Source organism: Pleurodeles waltl, chromosome 1_2 (genome assembly GCF_031143425.1).
Source record: "Pleurodeles waltl isolate 20211129_DDA chromosome 1_2, aPleWal1.hap1.20221129, whole genome shotgun sequence".
In the NCBI taxonomy this organism is placed as follows: Eukaryota; Metazoa; Chordata; class Amphibia; order Caudata; family Salamandridae; genus Pleurodeles; species Pleurodeles waltl.
In genome coordinates, this window is record NC_090437.1 from 343,075,977 (window position 1) to 343,095,233 (window position 19,257).

At 46.0% G+C, this 19,257-nt stretch overlaps 1 protein-coding gene across 1 annotated transcript in view; it reads right to left on the reverse strand.

Annotated features, from left to right (window-relative positions):
* CNTLN (centlein) overlaps positions 1-19,257 on the reverse strand; it is a 1,263,565-nt gene that overhangs the window by 674,036 nt on the left and 570,272 nt on the right. The window lies entirely within an intron of this gene.

The following is a 19,257-nucleotide window of genomic DNA, read 5'->3' on the forward strand; positions in this document are numbered from 1 at the left end:
CCCTGTATTCAAGGGAAGCGGCCAAAACTAAAGTGGAAGGGCCCTGGGTGGACCTCTTGTTATTGTGCCACAATCTATGCAAAGTGGCCAAGAGAATGACTGACACAGAGACAAGAATTTCCACAACTGAAGATGAAGTCGATATCCTCAAATGTCAAGTATCCACACTGACATCTCAGTTGCAGCCCTGAATGAAAGAGCAGAAGATTCTGAGAATCGCTCTAGGCACAATAATTTGCACCTAGTTGGGCTCACCGAAGATGTGGAAGGCCCCGAACTGGACGTCCTCCTTGAAATCTGGTTTAGATTGTAGGTCCCAGCAGATGAACTGTTCAATGGGTGGGGTGTGGGCAGAACTGTTCAACTGCTTTGTTATTGTAAGTGTGCACCTGTCCCAGGCCAAAAAGCCTCTGCCGGGAGCCTCGTCTCATCAGGTGATACTGTGTATCATCAATTTCCACGACCGCAGCTCCATCCTTCAGGAGGACTGATCTCAATTAGTCCTTTGACGCAAGTACTCGAAGATACTGATCTCTCTGGACTACACCAGGGCAGTCCAGCAGAAGCACCGCTTCTTTGAGGAAGTTAAACTCCGCACTCAACCTTCACTACATGCTTCTAGTCCCACTCTGCCTCAAGGTCATCTTTTAATCCTCAACCTACTGCTTTGACACCCCGGAGCAGGCTTTGGAGTGGGCGGTGGAGAGACCCTTATTCCGCCCAGCCGAATGTAGGGATTGGGGGATGTGCAGTCAACCGACGGCCCACACCCCACCCCTTCCTGCGTGGGGGGCCCCCAGAGGAAGCGATCCAGATCCAGGAAGCCAGGACCCATTCGGTGGGAGGTTAGTACCTCTGCCCGTTCCCCAGTAGCAGAAGATCCGTCTGTCAGGGACCACGATGATCCCTTGGAGGCTACACCGCAGCTCTTTGGTTCCCTTGATAGTAATGTTCCTGACACCTTGCCTTAGCCTTAGTGGTGTTGTGTTGTTTAGCTCTGTAGGTACATCAGGTGAGGAGCACCACTCTCATAGGACTGTGTGTCTCTACTGGATCAATGTATATCTGTCTAGTTGGCACTTGTATTTAGCTATTTGTACCATCGCTGTCAGGCACGAGATCCAATCTTCAGGTGATATTACTTGCCATTGCTTCCCCACCAAACTTTCCTTGTTTTTATTAGTATTTCTGTGACGTACGTCTTGCTCAGGTGCAACAGATGCTTTGGGGGTAGAAGTCTGGAGTGAGGGAGATGGGAGGGAGTCGCTGTTCTCCTCCATAGGTCCCTTCCATTGACTGTCACAGAGTTATGCGTCGACTACTTCTGGAGGTACGTGGGGATACAGAGATACATGGCTGTGCGCTTCATTACAATTTCATTTCCTGTTATGTTTCTCCTCCTCTACTGCAGCCCACCATACAGGCCCTCTATTCTTTATTTTGTGTCCCTTTTTCCAGGCAATACTTTTGTGAGTGGGGCCTTCAATGGGGTCCCGGACCCCCAGGTGTGATACCTCGGGAACCCCTCGCCCCAGGCGGCAGACATGTGTAATGTGTCTAGTCAACTGGGTGGACTCCTTAGGGTTTTGCGATGGATGGTGTTCATGGCACCCTTCACAACGCTCATATATCCATCAACTGGCTGCCCACGGCACAGACTTGCACACTGATCTGCTTTGGATGCCAGCAGCAGACCTCCTGTTAACGTGGTCTATCTAGATTCTCCCCCGTGGAATATCCGATCATGCCCCTCTTATTACTGAATGGGGCGCTCCACAACAATCTCACCACCCAATGGAGATTTAGGGGGTCATTCTGACCCTGGCGGTGCCAACGACCGCGGAAGCACCGCCAACAGGCTGCCGGTGCTTCCTGGGCCATTCTACCGCCGCGGTCAGAAAAGGGGAACCGGCGGTTTCCCGCCGGTTTTCCCCTGGCCCAGGGAATCCTCCGTGGCGGCGCTGCTTGCAGCGCCGCCATGGGGATTCCGACCCCCTTCCCCCCATCCTGTTCCTGGCGGTTCTTACCGCCAGGAACAGGATGGCGGGAACAGGTGTCGTGGGGCCCCTGGGGGGCCCTGCACTGCCCATGCCACTGGCAGGGCAGTGCAGGGGCCCCCTAACAGGGCCCCATAAAGATTTCCAGTGTCTGCTGTGCAGACACTGAAAATCGCGATGGGTGCCACTGCACCCGTCGCACCCCTTCAACTCCGCCGGCTCCATTCGGAGCCGGCTTCATTGTTGAAGGGGCTTTCCCGCTGGGCCGGCGGGCGGCCTTCTGGCGGTCGCCCGCCGGCCCAGCGGGAAAGTCAGAATGACCGCCGCGGTCATTTGACCGCGGTACGGTCTTTTGGCGGTGCCCGCCGCCCGCCGGGGTCGGAATGACCCCCTTAATGTCTGGCACCTAACAGACGCCACTGTTTTTGTAAAAGGGGAATTGCAAGCCTTTTTCCATACAAATTTGGGCTCTGTTCCTTTGGCAGCCACACTGTGAGCTACAGGTAAAACCACCTTAAGGGGCATACTCAAGGGCTATGTGCACCAACGGGACTCACTCCTACAGGTGCAGTTGACAGACCTGGAGGTCCAGATCCTTGCCTTGAAACATCAGGTCGGCAGTCCAGACTTGGAGGAGAAGAAACACCTTCTGGAGATAGCTCAATCTCTGTTGTGGGAGGTCTAGCTTGAGGAGGCAAGGCATTGTTGGCGGGCCTCGACCAAGAGAGTCTATGAACTAGGTGACAAGTTCGGTAAACTGCTATACTGGTTGGCAACCCACAATTCCTCCACCAGAATCAGAGATACTACAGGCCGCCTTCAGGAGGACCCAATGAAGATCACCCACTCTTTTGTAGCCTTCTACTGTGACCTCTATGACATGCCCCCCATTCGAGGTTGAACATGCGTTTTACGTGATGTTCCACTGTCCAATATCCTGAACTCCCTGGCTCGTGACTTGGCCCTCACAGCTGAAGAAGATGCGAAGGCCATCTCGGGGGTCTGATCTGGGACTACACCTGGCTCAGATGTCTTCCCTTTAAATGTTATAAAAAGCTCTGGTATATTTTACTTGTTGGCCATCTACATGGAGGTGATACGACAGGGGTCGTTCCCTTCCAATCTGGACTGTGCCCAGGCAGGATGGACATTCCAGGCCGCGAAGCTTCAAAGGCCTAGCCGCCTTTGTAATGCGACCCACGTCTCTCCAGATGGCAGAGATGACAGACCCCCCCCTGCCATCCTGAACCCACTTTTGGCAGCAGAACAGTTGGGAAAATTAAGCAGATTAGAAGGTGTGCCCACTTCATGCCAGTCCCACCCCTAAGGTGGGCGAGCTGAAGTAGACAGCACTTTTTAAATTCTACCATCTTTGTTTGGAAGGAATTAGGCCACTAGGGTTAGGGTTATGTCCACTTCCCAGCAGAAGTGGCCATGAAAGAGGTATAGTCACCCTGAAGGTGATCAGCCCATTAGCTACCATCTAGTCAGACCCTGTCATGTCTCTAAATTGAGTATCTAGGTGGCCCCCCTGAAACCTAGAACTCAGATCCATATGACCTAAAAACAAAAGTACAAAGAAGAGATGCACCCGCAGAAGAGGAGAAAAAGAACCAATTGAACTGGTACCAACCCCGCCGGCCTGTCTGCACTCCTTGATGGACTCTGCACCACAAGATGCCGTGTCCTGCAGCTGAACCTCCAGAAACCTGGAAGGACTGCCTGCTTTAAAAAAAAATCAAGTCTCCAATTAGCAGTGGACCTGCTCTCCAACCAACTCCAAAGAAAGGACTCTGAAGCCTCTGAAACAGCAAAGACCCGTCACATGAAGTCACCACTGTTCCTACCATCACCGACCCAAGTGGGAGCCAGCAAGTTCCCCCAGCCGTCCAGAGTCAGAGTCTATTGTAGTTTTACCCCTCCTGGACTCCCTGAAGTCACATGCAGCCTTTGCACCCAGTCCCCTCTCTTGCAGCTTCTGAGGTGAGAGAAACATGAGACCTAAAGCAACCACTGCACCAGTTGCCACCAGCCAGAGGTGAAGTGGACCCTTGGTGTCAATGACATCCCCTGGACTCCCCGGCAATGCCTGCAGCCTCAGACCACAGGACCACCCCAACTGTAAGTGCTCCTAGACAAGGAAAACCAATGCTAAAAGACACCCCTGAATCTGCTGGCCTTGGAGAAGAGGACCAAAGATGCACCTATATCCGTGAGCACCCCACATTTGTGACCCACAAATTGGTTGCTCCCGACTGCCCGCCCCCCCGCCAGACTGCAGCCTAAATCCACGACGACCAATCCCAATTGAAATACACTGGGCAACTGATGCACACCGCACCTCTGCATTTGGCAGCCCGGAGTGACCTGTTGGTGTGGTCCTGACCCTTGCTCAGTACTTAAAGTCTACAAGGTTGGTCCTGTGAGTCGTCAATAAGTGCTTGTTTGCTGACGGTGTTTACTTCCAATAGGTTAACTTTCAAGAAAGCTGAAATTGCACTGTGTCTATTTTTTTTTAAACAAAAAAGTATTTATGCTTGAAAACGTATCTGTGAGCACAACAAAAGCTTAGCACTACTCTCTGATAAGCCTAAATAGTCGCCCACACTATTACAAAATAAAGCTTTAGCCCTATCTACTTTTGTCTCTGCAGACCAACTGGGGATCCCCTGGACTCTCTGCACGGTGTACTTCATTTTTAGTGCACCATATAGAGAGCCAGCTTCCTAAGTAGCATTGAGATTTACCTTCTGGAACCACCATTTGACAGCTTTAACACCCCTTTCGCAGGGCACCTGGTTTCAAAAGGTGTCTGCCTCAAAGGCTTTGCCCCATTAGGACCGCATCAGGATCACATACTTGGGAGATGTATTTCAGTGTGTGTGGGTGGGATGGGAAAGGTGGACCTTGATGTCCTTTCAAGAACCAATACAGGACCAATACACCCTGTTGCATACGTAGTTCTACCACTTCCTTCAGCTGCGTCACACTTTGCAAGCTTATTTCCCCTCAATGGCTGAGCTTCCTGAATTTAGTCCACTTGAGGCCAAAATCCCTATAGGTCACTTGGGCAAAGGAATAATTTCCGTGATCTATCACTCCTTGAATATTAATGCCCATGATGGTTCCTCACCCTGCAACAGAGATGGGAGGGTTGGCAAACTGGATGACGAGGACTGGAGAGAGGCTTGCCTAGCCCCTTGGGAGCTGCTGATCTCTTTCTGCCTGCGTATGGTCCAAATCAACTACCTGTAGATGGAATACCTGTCCCCGAACCATATACTGCGAATGGTCCTATCTGCCCTCCCGACCTGTGCCTGGTGCGGACTTTTACCATGTGGCATGGAGTTGCCCTGGGTTACACTCTTTCTGGAATGGGGTTGATCGTGAGCTATCACCGGTTCTGGGATGCTATTTTGACCTGGACCCAAGGTGGTGCTGTTGAGTCTTTTGGAAGCGCTGGGAGGACCTGGCCCATAGAGGACCTTTATAGGGACAGCATGAATGGTAGCCAAAAGAGATGTTGCTTGGCTGTGGAAGCACCTCTTGTCCCCCTCATTGCAACTATGGCACAAAGAAGTCAACTGGTCCGCTTGCCAAGACAAATGAATAAACGAGGCACGTGGCTGTCTCCAGTCACGTGGCAAAATATGAGGGAAATAGTAGGCCTTCTACAGGCTACCATTCTGATGTTCTGGTGGTTTGAAATGATTGTTCTATGTACTTCCATGCTCCAGAGCCACATTGTCATTACAGAATTCGTTGAATTTGATGATACTCATTTTAAATATTCAATAAAATGGCATTATCAAAAAAAAATCTAAAAGAGAGGTCAATTCCAACAGTTTGATAACAGGCAAAAATAAGCAAATATGCAAAATACGATCATTAGGAACCAAAATAGAAAACACTGAAACCAAATGTCTTTCCATAAAATAGCTATGAAGGTATTAACTGATTGCAAGGTCTCAGAATTCAGTCAAAATGATTAAGAATCCAGTCCAGAACTAAGACCATGGATTATCAGTTTGAAGACACAGAAAGGTGCTGTATTATCAGAGTAAATTATTAGTCAGAAGAAAGGGAAGCATGGAGCATGACGGTGTTTAAGCAAAAGTGACTCGTAAAATGAATTCATCAAATACCATATTACCAATATTCACAATGCAACAAGGAAGTGAAAAAGATGCTTCTGATCGTAGATTATACTTTGTGGATGCAGAAGTACATAATGAACATGAAAAGCAAAGGGAAAGGGTGTCACGCCCTGATGCAATATTCAAGGGTTACCAGCCAGGTTTAAACCTTGCAAGGGGGAAAGCCTACTTCTTAGAACAGCCTTAAAAATCTACGGACTGTCTGGAGCTATTAGAAGACAATACACCACACGGGAAGGCCGATGATCTGAGCTGCCTTTCTGTGAGGCAAATATGTACAAGGAAAACCCAAATCAGAGGAACTTGGTAATGAAGCAAGTATGCTCTTCAGTCTCTAGGCTGGGACGCAGGTACCAGGTGCGGCTTGCAGAGAAGGGCGGGGAGAATTAATTAAGAACAACTTACCTGAATCACCGCCACTGCACCGCTCCTCTTTCCTTTACCGCAGGCTGCAGGCACAGGCTCCCAGCCTGCGGTGCGGCCAATCTGAATGCTACTTTCATGCTGCGGGCAGCATGACAGCAGCATTCAGATTGGTCGGAGCACCCAGCCAGGGTGCTCTCAGGCAGACTGGGAGCGTCTGCCTGCTCTCTGCAACCCAGCAACGCAGTGCCGCATTGGACAGAGCTTAGCGCGCATGTATGTTTGGCCCACCCAAGACGGCCTGCCAAACATACATGCGCACTGAGGGGAAGTGCGCATCACAGCTCGTGGCCAACCCCTTCTACAATAAAACGATAATAAACGTACTATGGCCCATGAAACCCTTGCTAAGCAATTATCTTCTGTGGAGCCAAAATGCTAACTTGCGCTATCTGTGGACATGGAAGGTGTAGGACTTGCAGAATATTGGGCAAAGTTTATAAAGAACTTTACGGAAAAAGTGGAACCTTTAAGAAAACTTATGAAAAAAAGAGAAGTGTTTGATTGGAATGAGGAGTGCAAGCATGCTTTTAAGGAAGTAAAGAAGTGTATCTTGGAAGCTCCTACTTTGGGTGTTTTTGATGTGACTGCGAAAACTTACATAACCACCGATGTGAGTAATGAAGGCATTGGAGCAGAATTGACACAGGTGAAGGATGGAGATGAGTATGTGGTGAGATTTGATTCAAGAAGATTGCAAGGGTGCAGAACTTTTGTATTCTGTAATAGAGAGGGAGGCCTTGGCTTGTTGCTGGGGAATCAATCATTTCTGGTTTTACTTGTGGGGAATACCTTTCAAACTAAGGACAGACCATAAGCCATTAACCTATATTTTCAAAGGAGGACGTGGATTAGAAGGTAATATAACACCAAGTGTCTCAAGGTGGTTGTTGTCTGTGATGGAGTACAACTTTGACATGGAGTTTGTGAAGGGAAGTAGAAATGTAGTTCCAGATTATCTGTCAAGAATGCCGATAATTGTGGATGAGGTTATAGGAGAGGAAATTGAAAGTGTTGTGGGAACGATTTTGGGAGAGCTGGCAGTAAGTGAGAGTGAGTGGGAAAATGCGAAAGCAAATGATCCCATTATGAGCAAGGTGGAAGATAAAGTGATCAATTGGTGGAGGAACGAAGATGAACAAAGTAGTGATGTGCCTAGCTACTTCAAAGTAAAAGATCAGTTAAGCATACAGAATGGAAGATTATTAAGGAGCGATCAAATTGTTCCCCCAGAAAGTGTCTGGAAACACATTATTGATATCACACATTAAGGACATTTAGGTTGAGGAATGATGAAGAGAAAGGTAAGACAGTCATTTTGGTGGCCAGGAATGGATAAGCAGGTGGAAGAAACGGTAAAGAATTGTGTTGCATGTGCAAATAGCGATAAAACTAAGACTCTAAGGCAAACTCCATTAGCTCCCATGAAGTTTCCAGGAAGGCCTTGGGTAAAACTGGCTGTGGATTTTATTGGTCCAGTCTCCAGGTTGTGTGCGAAATATAGGTATATAATGTTATTAGTGGATTATCACACTAAATGGTTTGTCATCAAAATAGTTGACCAGGTAAATACTTCAAGAGTTAGAGTTTTTTTAAGAAACTTTCATGGAAGAAGGGATTCCCAAGACTATTGTATCTGACAATGGTGCGCAATTTGTATCATTAGAGATGACGGATTATTTGCGGATGATGGGAATCATCCATTAAAGAGTTGCTCTGTTCCGTCCACAGGCCAATGGGTTGGTAGAAAGAGTAAATCGTGTAGTAAAGGAGAATATTCAGTTATCATTGGGTAATCATCTCCCTCGGAGAATAGAACTGAATAAAATGATGTGGACATATCGTACAACTCCACATTCGGTTACTGGAGTGCCATCATTCATATCTTTAAAAGGGAGCGAGCCGGGTGTGAAGGAGTGTCCTGTGTGGTTAAAAACAAAGGCAAAGGTGACGGTAAACAGGGAGGCAGTAAGAGGAAAAGTCGAAGAGATGCAAAGAAAAAACATCCAACATTGTAATAAAAGAATGAGTGTGAAACGTTGTCACATAGAAAAGGGTGACTGGGTGGTAACAAGAAAAAGTAGAATTGTCTTAAGAGGGGATAGCAAATATTCTGCTCCTCAGTTAGTGAAGGAAGTTAAACGAAACATAGTAATTTTGGAGAATGTGTCTTCATGGAGTATGGGAAGCGTGTATAAAATTGATCGTTAAATTAATGAATCTTATTTCATTACTTTGTGTGACCCAATGTGAAATTAATTAGTTACTAATATTCTTTTGGAAAAGAAAAAAACACAAAAAACACACTGATGTTGATACTAAGGTTCCTTAATACTTATTGTTTTTTTTGTTATTTATGCAATGTAAGGGGGGAGATGTGTGGAGATATCTTTTACAGAGGAAGTGTTGAGTTAATATTAGAATGTAATGATGTAGGTGGTGAACCCTGGGGGAGATTGGAAGGAGAGAAGCAGGAGAAGGAGCTGTGCTGAAGATGCCAAGATCCTACTCATTTGAAATAAAAGTGGATATACAATACAGCTGTGGAAGCCTCATCTTTACACTCTGGCTTGAGAGCAGGACAGGTCCAGGACCCCACATTGTCGGGAGTAGGATTCTGTGCCCATGCTTAGATGGACAGGGTAATCACCTTTGGTAACCCTTTCTGGTAGAGACTATCTAGCTGCAGATTCCTCACCTTTAAAATATTCTTCAAGCGTCAGACTTTTTTAGCAATAGCATGGCACGGCGATAGGTGGTTCCACAATCATGGTGTTCTGCACTGGAAATGAATTGCAGAGCCTACAACACCATCCCACATGCTGAGGTCAGTTGCTTTCGAGGCTGTCTGCATCCCCAGACGCACAGCCCCAAGAGCGATCAGAAGCAGTGTGCAAATTCATAAACTTGGGATCTAATTAACATGACAAGTCCAGTTATGGAACAGGGAGAATGGGAAGGTAGGTGAGGAATCTGCAAGCTAGATAGTCTCTACCAAAAGAGTTACCGAAAGTAAGTAACCTGCTCTTCTGATGGAGACTTCTATCTGCAGATTCCTCACCTTTTGAGTAGATACCTATTTGAAGATGGGCCGTGAGTGGAGCCAAACCAGAAAGTTGTGCAGGACCAAGTGGACAAAATACCTCTCACGGCGAAACTGACCGTACAGATAATAGTGTTCCATTAAAGCATTGAGCGAGGCCCGTGAAGCTGCCTGACAGTTGCCTAGGACACGAACTCTGTGTGCTTTCACCCTGGTGGAACGAGCATTCAGTCCTTCTTGGTGCTGCTTTTTGACCAATGCGCAGAAGATCTTTAGGAAGTGCAGTGCATTCAAGGAAGAGACTTTGTGCCACTGCCTGGTATAAGTGCTATTCCTGATCCGTTAGGTGTTGAAAGATGAGCTCTTCCACCCTGGCATTCAAGGACCCTGCTAGGTGGTTCACCATCAGGAGCATTGCTTGGCAGTCCAGGCATTTTCATAGGTGCAAAAAGCCTCCTGGCACAGGGACCAAGGCCACATCCTGCCTTATTTTTTTGTAGAGGTACGTGACTCCTCCTGAGACAACTTATTTATTTTGTTTTTAATTAATTTTGATAATATTTGCTGATTGATTGTGTTTTTTAAAAATGTTTTTTGGTGATTCTTTGGGCATTCTATTTTTAACATTTTTATATTTTGGGGGCATTTTTCTACTTTAGGAGCTGCCGGTGCCCGTGTTCAGTGGTTCGGAAGCTTCCATTTCTTTTCTGCTCGTAAGGCCATCTCCGGCCGCCATTTTTGTTAGCGGTTCAGCCGCTAGATCTCTCGGCTCAGGCTTTCCCCAGATGGGGTATTTAAAGCCTTCTGTTTGCCTGCGGCGCAGCGGGAGTGCCAGAGGCAAGCCAGTCTGTGCCCAGAAGAGCCCAGAGATGCTGTTCCTTCCGACACTAACAGGTTGGTCTATTCTCCCTCACAATTACCTATCTGCGCTGTCCCTACGGACACTATGTTTTTGCGACCCCTCACCATGCCCCAGTTGTTCTTGGAGACTCACTACCTCCCCTCCTTCTAAAAATTATTCTCATCAATTAGGCAGAATGTTTTTGCTTAATTGGCTCTCTTTGCCGGCACACTGCCTACATAGTTACACCCTTTTAGAAGATCTCCAACCTGATACATTATTTCTTACAGAAACATGGTTGATGGAAAATTTGTCTGTCGATATTTGTAGAACTTTACCATCTACTTATTCAATAGTTCATGTAGATAGACCTCACACAAGATGGGGTGGCATTGCTATTATACACAAAACAACGATTAAATGTGTTGCTTTGTCACTTGTTATTCTGGGATGCGAGAGCATGACTTTTACACTATATCTGTCGCCCACCTTAACCTTTTCTGGCATCCTTCTTTACCGGCCTCCGGGCTCTTGTGTTAGCTTCTTAGAAGCCTTACCCGATGCTGTGGCCAGCCATTCATTTTGAGAATGTAGACTGTTCTTCTGCCAAATCCTTACGAGCTTTTCTGACTGCTTTAGACCTGACCCAATATTCGACTGGACCCACCCACCTTAAAGGCCACTCTATTGACCTTATATTTAGTAACGCTCCTGATCTCGCGATTTTTACTCCTCTGCCCCTACTTTGGACAGATCATTACCTTCTGTCGTTCTTTCCCTCCTATAAGCACTCTTTAGGTGCACAACCCAGGACTAAAATATCGGGGCGAATCTGGTTAAAATTGGTGCCCAATGAATGGCATAATGCACTTCGTGTCTCTTCTATGACCCATAATCACTCGGCTTTAAATACCGCAGAGTCGTTTGATAAAGGGATCTCTACCTCCCTGTACTCTGTTTTGTCCATTAAAACAAGATTAAAGAAAACCATTCACAAGACTAATCATTGGTTCTCACCTGTTCTGTTAGAACTTAAAAAGAATTGTAAAAAAATTGAAAGAATTTGGAGGAAGAACTACAGCCTTCTCTCCAAGGAGGCTTATAGGCAATCCATCAGACACTACCATCAGAATATTAAAGCAGCCCAGACTACTTACTATAGCACCAAAAGAGAAGAATCATCTAACTCCCAAAAAGAAATCTTTCAGATTTTTAAAGAACTTACCCTGGCTCCTCAAACTGACTCTCCTATAGAGGCATCTATTAAACATAGTAATCTGTTAGCTGCTCATTTCCAGAACAAAATCATCAAAATATACTCTGCATTTCCTACTTCTTCACCTCAAGAACCCCTGGACTGTCAGTCCATTGATCCCTCTTTCTCGGGAATGGCATTAACTGTTTTCCAACCTCTTACAGACATTTTGGTAACCAACTTTCTTCTTAACATTAAATCTGGTTCTCCTCTTGACCCCGTTCCTGCTGCCATTTTGTCGCTGGCTTTAGACATTATTGTTCTGCCACTAACAAAAATAAATTCTAAATCATTCTTTATCTCTGGGCTCTTTGCCTCAATCTTTTAAGCATGCCGTTATCAAACCCCTTTTGAAAAAACCCAAACTTGATCCTGTTTCTCTGGACAGTTACAGACCCATTGCTCTTCTCCCTATCTTAGCAAAGGTCCTAGAAAAACATGTTAACCATCAATTGACCAGCTATCTAGAGAATCAAGAGCTCCTGGATCCCTCTCAAATGTGTTTCAGAGACCAACACAGTACTTATTCCGCTCTGTTAGCAGTCACTGAATCTGCCCGGCAACTTCTAGATCAAGGTGGTCATGCTGCTATTACCCTACTAGATCTCAGTGAAGCATATGATACCGTGGACCATAACCTCCTCTGCCACAGACTCTCTAAGATGGGGATAGGAGGTATTGCTCTTTCTTGGCTCTCTTCATTCCTTATGGGAAGATCGTTTCAAGTTTTAGACCGCTCATTTCTGTCAGATATTTATCCTCTGACTTGTGGAGTTCCTCAGGGCTCTTCCTAAAGCCCGACTCTCTTTAATATTTATTTATCCTCCTTGGCCAAAGTTGTCTCCCCTCACAACCTCTCAATGGTCACCTATGCTGACGACACCCAGCTAGTAGTATCCCTCTCTAGTACTGGGCATTCCTCTTTTGCCAGTCTCTCCTGCTATTTGATGGACATTGCCAATTGGATGACCCTATCTAAATTGAAATTGAAATTTAACGATGGAAAATCAGAGGTAATGATTGTGGGTAATGGCTCTCCTTCTATCCCTTTGACTCTACACTCAGAGGCCTTCAGTAGCCTTACCTCCACTAAGGCACAAGTCAAAAGCCTTGTTTTTTGGCTTGAGCCCCATTTAACTATGGAGCTCCAGTCCAAAAAGGTTTCTTCTATGTGCTTTGGTCTATTAAGATCTCTTAGAAAGATTTTTAATCTTCTACCTCCCATGGCCGGAAGAATTCTCATTCAGGCTCTGATTCTCTGTCTCGATTATGGCAACTCCCTATTTCTCAGCTCTCCAGACTATGTGATAAAAAAGCTTCAAGTTGTAGAGAATGCTGCAGCCAGACTCCTCACTAATCTACCCAGACATCTTTCTGCAAAGCCAGCTTTTGTAGCACTCCATTGGTTGCCCGTAAAACAGCGTCTTCAATTTAAAGCCTTATGTTTGGTCCACAAAGCCCTACATAACAAGGGTCCCCTCTTTCTCAGACATCGCTTTTCTGTCCATGTCCCCGCCAGATTTTTGCAGTCTTCCACCTCCCGGCAAGTTCATATAGCACGATCTAAGAGATCCTGGGGAGGCAACTCCATCTCAGTCAAAGCTGCTCTGCTCTGGAACTCCCTCCCTTCAGAGCTTCGTCATGAATCCTCGGAACGTCAGTTTAGGAAGTATCTAAAAACGGTCCTTTTTGTAGCAAACACTCTGTCCTAATTTTTTCTCAGGAGTCCTTAAGGTACCTTAGCGCTGGGATGCCATAGGGTAGCTATGCGCTCTATAAAACCATAAAACTAAAACTAAACTAAACTAGTACCACATGTAATGGTGTTGTCCATGAGCACATGCACCAGTCTCCCTTTGATGGAGGAAAGAAATTCTTTCAACACCAAGAGGATGGCCCTTATCTGCAGAAGTTTGATGTGGAGAAGGGACTTCATCAGGGACCAGTGATTTCTGATCTTCACCTCTCCCAGATGGCTGCCCTAACCCAGAAGTGGCCACTGGTCACCACTGTGAGCTCTGGGTGCGGAAAGGAAAGGGATCTGCTGCTGACCCAATCGGGGTATAGGACCCACTACTGTTGATCTTTCGAAGATTCCACCGGAATATGAACCAGGTCTGTGAGGGCCCTTTGATGTTGGGCCCACTGAGATTTCAGATCCCGCTGCACAGCCCGCACAAGCCACCTGGCTTGCTCAACCAGAAGGATCAGGAAGCCATCAGTCCCAGAGTCGATTTCACTGAAATCCATGTTTGAGGCTGGAAGACTAGGTTCATAACTTAAATGTCCTGGATTCTCTCTCCTAGGGAAAAGACACAAAACTGAACCATTTCCACAATGGGTATGATGAAGTGGAGCATCTGGTAAGGAGTGTGACTTTGGCAAGTTGATAGTATATCCCAAATATGACAGAGGGCTTGCCATAGTCTAGAGGTGGTTGACGACTACCTAGGGTGAGCCTGCCTTCCACAGTCAGTTGAAGTAGGAGAAGACTGGATCCCCTAACATCAGAAGATGTGCTATTTCCACCACTATTGCTACGTAAACTATGACTCTGGTGTATTTCTACAAGGTTTGCTTTCCCACCCACAGGTGACATATCTGAACTCGGTTCAGTGCACAAACGCTGAATGTGAAAGACCAGGTTATTGAAATTCCGCAGAACCCTACCCAATACATTGTTGAAGTAGGGTTATTGCTTTTGAGTTACTAACAATCCCCGTAAAGGGATCAGGGGCACCGTGGTAACAGAAACAAACCTATTTTGCTATTCCCAGTATCACACACACACACCTTGCACTAAAAATAATAGCCATTTTTATTTAAAAGCAGTTATTACGAAAGGACTAATCTGTTTCTCAGTGCATCTAAAATAATTACACAGGATATCATAAAAACAACAAGAAGGAACTTTGTGAGCATCAAGAAGAAAATGAAAACGTCTAACACGGTTAAAATGTTATCTAACACCTAACACCCTAAAACCTCCTGCTATGTGCTACACTAACAGAGCATGGAAAGCAGAGTAGGCTGCAGTCTACAGTTTCTTAGAGATAAGCAACACACTGCCTATCTTGTTGACAGCAAGAGCTGTTGTTACTGGCAGAGGCATGAAGGCAGTGTTACCCTGAGAAAGGCAATCACACGCTGCAGTAGTGGCCTTCCTCTGGGACTCTTCTTTGTCAGCCTCAGGAGAGATGTAGCATCTTCAAAGTACGCTGGCAGCAGGTGAGACAGTCTCTGGCAAAATGTTATGCGATAATCTGGGTGCAGGACCTCTCCTAACAAGTGGTAAAGTGGCAGTCCTAATATACTAAATCTAATCAGAGATCGGTATTTCTGACTTAAGTTTATGAACGCCTGACAGACTATGGGCATCAAGATGTGCATCCCAGACGTTTCCTTATGAACAAATAAGGTGAAAGGACATCAATTCAGACCACACTATTTTGGCTATATGTCTGTATCTGTTCTTATTTGACCTCAGCATGCTGAACAGTAGACACGTGTCCTAGACTGATGTCACATCAAGTGTTATCTCAGACATTAGCCGAATTATAAGATGCTTTCACAGTTCTTAGAAAGATACGGTCAGATGACAGCTGCATCAGTGGGAGACATGACAATGATTCTGCAAAAATTAGGGGAAAGGTGGCAAATTACTGTACCCAAGATGGAGTCGAGGGCAACTGAAACATGGAGCCGGGCCTTAGGACTTTACTTCACCATCACTTTTGTGAACACCTGGGAAGCACTGGTGAGACAACGAATTGGAAATGCTCCTGTTCCCACCACGAAGCATAAGTAGCTCAGGTGGGCTGGCAGGACAGGTATATGGAAATAACCATACTGCAGGTTCACAGTTCAGTCTCCAGGATTGAGAACAGACAAAACCTGGGTTAGGATGAGCATTTTGAACTTCTCTTTTCAGAGAAATGCATTGAGAGGGTGTAGGTCTGAAATAGGGCAAAGGCCTTTGTCCCTCTTGGGCACCAGAAATTAGCAGGAACAATAACATGTCCTACTTCGGGTGCTGACATCATCTCCATAGCCCCTTTGTTCAAAAGGGCTTTCACTTTCTGCCGCAAAATGGAGGACTAGTCTTCCGTAGTCGTTGGTGGTGGGAGGGAGGGGTTCTCAGCAGAAGGTGCGGAAAGGGGGGAAAGGAAGGGTAGACAATCACAGAACCTACATGTTCAAGGTGAAGGTCTGCTAATTCTTGTATAATCTGTAGATTCTGCCTCCTACTGGATGGCTATTGCCTTGGAAGGACAGACTAACGAGGCTTGGAAGGTAGGGCTGCAAGGGTAGGGGATGGACTAGCCAGCCAAATGATCTTGGCCGTGGTGGGGGCACCTCAGCTGCAACCACAAAACTGCTGGGTCCCCTTTAGTGGATGGACAGGATGGTGTATTGGTGCCTCAGTTAAAGCCACAAAAGGACCAATGGAAATGCTGTGGTTGGCAAGATGGGGCACAGAGGCCTAGGGAGTGAGCAGTAGCCTTACTCTCCTTAAACCACTAGAGATCAGAGTCAGCCTTGTACCCGTAGAGTTAAGTCCTGTCAAACGTCATGTCCATCAGGGTGGACAGGACATCACTAGAGAACCTAGCCACGCACTGGAGGGAATGACAACACTAATGCCATTAGCCCACATGATGGAATTAGTGGTGTCTAAGACAAAACAAATTGTGCAATTTGTCACATTACAACTATCTTGAATCAACCTGAGATAGAACAAGATGAAGGCCATCCGGCACACCAGGGAGGGCTTGTGCCACAGGGACCCAAAAGGTGTGGTAATAATGGCCCAACAAGCAGCTGGTGCCAACACAAAAGAGGGCCAGGCTAGTGATAGAGAAGACATGTTTTCCAAACTTTTCCAATCTTAGGTTCCCTGTTTAGGGGAGTGGACTGAAATGTACTGAGGCTGGAAGAGCATGGAGACGCCTGCATCACAAGGCTGTCTGATGAAGGGTGCTCAGAAAAAAAATGGCGGGTCACCTGGAGAAGGGCTCTCGAGCCTGGCAACCTGACAATTGACTGCTGGGCCAGAACATGCTTTAGCCCAAGCACTTAGTAAGGTGCCAGTCAGTGCCTCATTAAAGGGCATAAGAGATTCTGGGGATGTCTGGTCAGATTGGAGAACTACGGACAGGATGTTTGTCTTCACCTCTAGGGGAAGACGCTGTAGGATGAGAACTTTGGTCGCCCTACACATTACCAAGGCATAGAAAGGTGATTCATCTGTGGTTAGCCCAAGGGGGAAAACAATGCACCTGTGGAGCAGTATCAATACCACTAGCCTCTTTTAAGCCTTCGTACCAATGGCCGTCTTGATAGGGATGAGGGAACTCATCACTCGCATCATAATCATTGTCTGAATCGGTTTCAAAAACAGAATGCAGAGAGAGCTGGAGACTGCGAGCCTCAAAGGATGGAGGCTGAGTGGGAGGTGAGTGGCGCCATGGCTGGATTCAGGCATGACATCGAACATAGTCAGACCAAAGCCGACTTAGTGTCAGAAAGAACAATCTGATCCATCTCCTCATTCGGCAAAGTCAGCATCGACGTTGACATGCCCAGGCCCGGCAAAGGTTGTGGCCCCTGAAGCGGGATCAGAAAAGGAATCAAAGGTGAGATGGGCTTGGGGGGTCCACCTCATGACAAGGGTGAAACTACCTGCAGTATCCCAGGTGGAGCGCTTCATGGTACTTGGGTCACAAAGGTGATCCACAAGGAGTCAGCAGGGATCCGAAGAGCAGGAGCATGGCTGCACTGAACTCTTTGGTCTGGTGCAGCGTGGCTGACGACCATGGAAACCCAGCTTGTGCTGGACCTAGCTGCAGCATTGGCCCTGAAGTGTGGCAGCTTTAGGAGCGAGCTCAAGCAGGATGGTGCCACCCCCACACCTGATTAGGTAGATGCAAACTCGGCAAGGGAGTGGAGCCCCACTTGGAATTTTTATGTTTTTATGCTTACCTGAAAACTTGGAGTGTGACAAAGACTGACCTCTGAAGCTGCTCTGTTGACTCCAGGAAAGGGAGTGTGATCAAAAACTAACCTTGGACATCGAGCGTGACTCGGAATGGTCCCAACAATGAGTTTTCTTGTGCTTGGCAACATTTAGTTCTGCCTCATGTTCCAAATGGCCTTTGGGTTCATCGATATAGTTTTACAGGCTTGGGAGTTTTGCCTTGTCCCCAAGCACCACAGAAACACCTGATTGGGATCTGTCACTAACATTTCTTTGTGACAGTTTCTACAGGGCTTGAAACACGTTGTTTTAAGGGGTGAAATCCCTTACACACTGAGAAAGTTTGGATAAAATCAACGGGTTAGAGGGACAATGAGCTCTGGATCTGCATCTGGTGGAGCAGAAACAAAGAAATGACTTCAGCGCACAGGGGAGTCTATATAGGTTCTGCATGCTATTTCCAGAGCGGAATGACGTTAACGAAGAGCCGCATATCGGCAACTATTGGAGTGCCAAGGTATTGCTAAAAACAATCTTCTGGATACACTGACACCTTGGGAATATTCAAAAGGTGAGGAATCTGCTGCTAGAAATCTATCAGAAAACTGTAACTGCTGGAGCTAAAATAAAAGACAGGATACCAGATACAAACACAGTTGGGCACTCATGGCTTGAGAATATACCCATATACCATGTAGAAGACATTCCCATAACAACACTGGGTATGCATATTAAAAAAAAAAAATAGACAGTGAAGGATTGGGTGTATTTGGAAATTACCATGTGAATGATTGGCATATGGCAAAGTTCAAATATAATTCTGTTAGAGGACACTTTGTCAAAGCCTAATATTGATCTTAATGTACGCAGACAAATATAAATAGTATGGAAGCTCTCAATAAAAGTGATTGATTTCAATGAACAAGAAACGTGTGCTTACAGGTGCATTTCATGTTTATGGCTAGCCAAAGAACTTGCCACAACACTGTGCAGTGCAAATGTGGTTTGATTTAAAACTGCGATAATTAGATTAACAAAGTAATTCCTATAACTTAACCCCAGGATAGCCTTAGTGGAGTTATTATATTTATAATTGGTACTGAATTAGCATCTGAAATGCATGCAAGCAGGATTCTGTTGCAGTTTACGTGCTTTTTCCCTGTTTTAGAATTTGAGCATTATAAACTATTATATTATTCAGGATTTACATAGTTCAGTGCGAGGAAAATCCATTTCATAGATTTAGAAGTTTCTGTAAACACATTTTTGTGTTACAAAAGGAATCTGGAGGTTGTGCATTTTTTTGGCATTTCTGCATTCAAGTATATGAGACGAAAGTTGCCATGCTTAACTGCTGAACCTTGCTTACACCAGTTTAAAAATCTGGTACACTCACTACAAAAAGGAGACACTGACATTTATAATGCACATATATGCCCCTACCAAAGACAAATCTGACTTTTTGCTCGAACTTGATAAAAAACTATCACACAACCTACCAAAAGAAAGATTAATACTAGGAGGAGATTTAACCTAACCTGGGATGCAGTCACCGATAGATCTG